Genomic DNA, 5502 nt, shown 5'->3' with positions numbered 1-5502 from the left:
GTATCAGTCAGATGTGCTGATGGAGAAATACGTTCAGCCACTGACCAAGAAAAACACAACAAAAACAAACCAAACACAATAATTATCCCGTATATAAAATATATTGATTTTATATCACGAGTTTGCTTTAAAATCTGTAGGTACCGTATCGTGGGCTTATACCAAATCATTGACATATACCAAACATTTTTGGCAACCAAACTTCCTCATAAAGGACTCAAAATATTAAATGATGTTGAAATAAGTTTGAAAGAAATTTGTGAAAAAGTTTTAGAGATATATTGCACAATATCCGACAGGGTTTTGAAGCTTTTGGGCCATTATCTTAGGAAGTATTGACTTACTCCGGAACAAAATGTACCATTGTAAATGAGACCGCTCCAACAATCTACTGAAAAATAGTCAAAACGATGCGAGAGGAGCTCCTGAACTTCACATTATCCGAATTTTGGGTGGGAGGTACCCGAAGGAGTGGACAGATATAGTCTATATTTCAATCCCATATTGGACTGGATGAAATAATACGATGCGCAAAGCTTGCATCAATCAAAAACTCCTCGCGAGGATTATCTTGCGGATTTGCCATTTTGGTTGGTGCCGTCAGGGTTTCTTCGAGCTTTTAGGCCAATATCTCAGGAATTATTGACTTACTCCGGCAAAAAATTGTACCGTCATAAAAGGAGCCGCAAGGAAAACTTACTGAAAAAAATGCAAAACCATCCGAGAGGAGCCCTTAAACTTCACTTTATCCGAATTTTGTGTGGGAGGTACCCGCTTGGGCGATGGGCTAGTTCGGCATCGGAAACTCGTCGATTCTCAGCGTTACAGTAACTAGTTCCACTTCTGACCCCTCACAGTGCAATCAACTGTAAACTTTAACATGGGGATGTCATAGGAGGTAACCAATTGACACTCTATGCATTACCTGTAGGTGGTATTGTACTAGTTCCAGGTTTACAGTCATATACCAGTTTATTTATAAAAAAAGTGGTGGGAAATAGTCACACAATTGACGCTTCGTCGTTTACTTGGGGATATATAGGTGTTAATTGGTTCCCTTCGCATTACTTATGGGTCAATTGTGAACTAGTACCACTTACCTCTAGCTTAGGACTATTTAAATTGCGGCAATTGGAATTGCTAGCGGGTAGAGGGAAGAAGAGGGCGATTTGCATATTTCCGTCGTATTCCTTTTTTATACCAGAACAATATGAATAATATGAACGAAGATATTCATTCCATCAACACTAGCTTCTGTTATTGGATGCTTCATTTATATTAAAGTTATGAAGAAAATGTAAATGTGAATTATTTATACAACTCGTCGTTTAAGTTAAGTTAATTAAGTCGCAACTGACGCCTCCTCGTTTACTTGGGGATAAAAAGGTGACAATTGGTTCCCTTCGCATTACTTAGGGGCCAATATTTGTACTAGTACTGATTAGAACTAGTTCTGGACTACTTAAATTGCGACAATTGGAATTTTCGTCCCCACAGGGTACCTGAAGAAATAATACGATGTGCAAAGTTTTGACCAAATCGATTGCTCCCTTCGAGATTTATCATTCAGACCATTTTACAGAAAAATGTTGAACTTTTGTGGGGGAGGTACCAGAAGGATTGGACCGATATGGCCCATCTTCGAATTTACACTAAGTTTGGATAAAATATTACGATACCCAAAATTTCGTTCGAATCGGTTGAACTGTTCGAGAGTTATCGTGCGCACAAGCCTAACAGACAGACATTTTTCGTAGCAAAGGCTGAGTGTATAAAGATGAAAACAGTAATGTTTTGAAATTTCCCTGCGGGGAGATAAATTAGCTTAAAATTAATTTGTAACTAGTTTAAAATAACCACAACTGGTTATTTTCTGACTATTATCCTTTATGCCAACTAACTATTTTAACATGGGGATGAGCTAGGCAGTGGACAATTGTCCATCTCTGCATTACTTTTAACTAGTTACTAACCAACTATTTTTGACTAATTTATATCTAACTATTTTTTGACTTATTATAGTCAGCTAATCTTAAAGAGAGTGAAAAAAAATATTTTTTATTTATATTTTTATTTCTCTTTATTTTCTCTTTTGATTTTATCTTTGCCTTTTTATTTTGACTCCAGTTATTTCTCAGTTATGTTTCCTTGTTAACAATTGTTCCTCTTTTGATATGTCGAGTCTATCAAAACTAGCTTGTATAATCGTATGTTACATTTGTATCGAAATAATTACCAAAGTGTATATGAAAATTGTGTGCGTCGAAAACACACTATTGAGCATTCAACGTTTTCAACTGGTTGATCTCTAGATGACTTTTCAACTAATTTATAGTTGGTTGTAGAATAATTGCTTTGTAACTGACTATTTTCAAAGTGGTTGATAACTAGCTGAAAAGTAGTGCAGAGATAGTCAGTTGAACATTTTTTTATTGTTCAATCTGGTTGATCAATAGATGACTTTTCAGGCAATTTGTAGTCAGTTGTAGAATAATGAATTTATAAATAACTATTTTTTCAACCGGTTGACAAAATTCCCGCAGGGTTACTTCGGATATGCTTTGACGAGTTGTTTCATTCACCACCGAAAAAAAAATTTTGGCAAACGTTTGCCGTGCGTTTTGGTCAATGACACACTCAGGCACGCACACATGTGATTGCTTAGAGGTAGTTTACACTATCTATCAATGTCATATGACACGAAAAAAAACCATTCCATATCTACCCACGGAGGCAATGTGGAGACGTAGTTTTTTTATATTTTTGCTGGTGTGGGCCCACAGAGTAAATGGCGTAAGGAAAATCTCCAATATTGCACATATTAGCGAATATATAACGATGGAAAATTTCATGTCATATAACAACCCTATAAACTGACATCAACATACCACAGTGAATATTTTATCAACCACCAAACGTTTTTGATTTATTCACATGTGTTTAGTTAAACTAAACTTTAGTACCTACTATTTAATTTTCTATCTGTTCTTGTGGAGTTGAGTACTTTTCGCTTTTCGTTTTGTTCGCACTCATTCGTGAGTAAACAGAGCAAACAAAACGAAACTAAACAGCGAACTCTGCCAACGTGGGTTATGTTTCGTTTTGTATTGTTCCTATGGAAAATAAGAAACGAAACGATTGGAAATGTTATTAAAAGTATTTTTTTATTTCTTCGCCTTTGAATTCGTTTGAATTCTGTTGTTTCATTTTATTAATTCGCAAACATTTACTTAATATGCTGTATCAGTAAAAAAATATTCTTCTTAAAGAAAAAATTAAATTAAAAAAGTAATCCGCTGCGGACAGGATTCGAACCTGTGCGGGTAGAACCCAATGGATTTCAAGTCCATCTCCTTAACCACTCGGACACCGCAGCTGTTGATATGTTGGCGGCTAATTTACAGTTTTCTAAGTGATCATTAATTAAAAAGAGGAAATAAACCCCTTTGGAAATGACAATAAGAAACACATATTTTATATTATGTGGAAGCGGCCAACAACAACATACGTTGTTGTTATATTCTTTTGAATTGTTTAGTCAAACAAAATTTCTTTCAGTTCTATTTAACAGCCAGTAGGTACATTGTAGTATACCCATATAAAACAAAAACGGTAACAGAACACTTTGTGTCATGTTTATTTTCTGACTCATCAACAACAGAACACCCAAAATCAACGAGAAGAGTATTGTTGACTTACCCTGTTTTTGTAAAAAAATGTCATGTTCTCACACGAATTGTCAAATTTTGTAGATCGATTTACTCTCCTTAGCGCAAATGTGGAACTCTGATTTTTGAATGAGGAATTCTTAACTATGTACATATATATAGAACGAGTCTACGAAGAATTAGATCTGTATGTCATCTAGGGGCTGAACTATGGATGCCAAAATTATTATGAATATACATATGTATGTACATATGTATGTAGATGAACCAACAAAAAATAGTTACAAAAACAGGGGGTTGGTTAATGACTTCACAAGACATATTCGAGTTCATTGACAGGCAATTCGAGTGTGTTGTTAATGCGTAGTCGAAATTATTGGAACTTAATATTAATCACAACAATAATAACATGTGGTTTACGACTCTCACGAAATACATATGTACATATGTATGTACCTAGCACATACAGTTTGACAACAAATGTATTGCAAAGGCCGAAATTGTAAAAAAATTTCATATTAACTGTTCGCTTATGGCAACAAATTATGTTAAAACTATACGGTTTTTTGTGTAAATCTCTTGCATTGGCCCTCAAAACAATATTCCGTCAAAATATACAACATTTATTTGCAATTTATAACAAATACGGACTAAAATACGAATTACCTACTACTTTTAGGTGACTATAAATATATTGCAATGGGAAAAGCAGTACTATAAAACGAACCATTTTTGCAAATTTTTGGAGTTATTACGCATTTTTATGACTTTTGCGGCTGATAATGGACTAACAGTATTGCATGTGATAAAGGTCATGGAGGGTCTTCATACAGGTAAAAAAACGCTTAAGACCATATTAACAGTAAACAATGACTAGACATCGGATATTTGCATGCTTTTTTATTTCTCATCCGATTGGACTCAAATTTTGGATCTAGGCGTTTTAAGGGTCAATTTTTCGTTATTTGGGGTCATATCAAAAATATGCCAAAAAATATGCAAAATTTGCAAAAAAAAAAATATGCAAAATATGCAACAAAATATGAAAAAAAAATATGCAAACAGTTTTTGGGCGAAAATCGTCATAAAAGTCGTAAAATTGTCAATTAATGTTAGAAAAATCCTCAAAAATCTTCAAAGTGTTCTAAATTAAGATAGCACTATGCAACACTGAAAATGCAAACAAGTTTTAGTATGCATTTTTTGAAAGTACATATTAAGACTACAAAAACCCCAGTAGGGTTTTGTCCTGTCAGATCCAGTTCGGATTTTATGGTCTAAATCTACACTTTTTTGCATTTATCAGGCTTTTACCTCAGAAACTAAAAGGAATTTGGCCTTGCTGTCTTTAGCAATATTGTAGCCCTAAACTAGTAGAACTTATCTTTTGAAAAAACCACATAAGTAAACTCCATCTGAGGCATCAAAATCTATAAAATATAAAAAATTTTACATAATTGCTGAAATTCTGGTCAGTATCGGCTAAACTATTGGGAGTTGAACCAAGTAACCTTCTGCAAAAATCTTCCAAATAAAGTTCTCAACAATTCTTTAGAACATTCTGAAACTCTAAAATGCTTACTTCATGTTGTTTTAACGGTATTTTGCATCTTATCTTTTACAACACGTATTTCAAACACAGTTCACACCAACAGTTTATTCTCGCATTTTGGATTTCACCATATTATTGACATATTTATTAAATCGTCGTTTAAAGATATACTGAAAACAACATGATACATGCATTTTACAACAATGGCATGTTCTGAAGAGTTGTGTATTACAGGGAATATTTTTCCAGAAGAAAATATTCCGAAAAAATTAAGGGTTTTGG

The 5502-nt window shown here is 34.0% G+C and overlaps 1 non-coding gene across 1 annotated transcript; it reads right to left on the bottom strand.

The window, feature by feature from the left end:
* Nucleotides 1-3294: 3294 nt before the first annotated feature.
* Nucleotides 3295-3376, bottom strand: TRNAS-UGA (transfer RNA serine (anticodon UGA)). Its single transcript has one exon. It is a non-coding gene; the product is annotated as a tRNA-Ser (tRNA).
* Between the last annotated feature and the right edge of the window lie 2126 nt (nt 3377-5502).

This window comes from Musca autumnalis, unplaced genomic scaffold, assembly GCF_047663935.1.
Source record: "Musca autumnalis isolate F117 unplaced genomic scaffold, ASM4766393v1 scaffold_3, whole genome shotgun sequence".
NCBI lineage: Eukaryota > Metazoa > Arthropoda > Insecta > Diptera > Muscidae > Musca > Musca autumnalis.
This window is presented reverse-complemented; position numbering and strand designations above follow the sequence as displayed.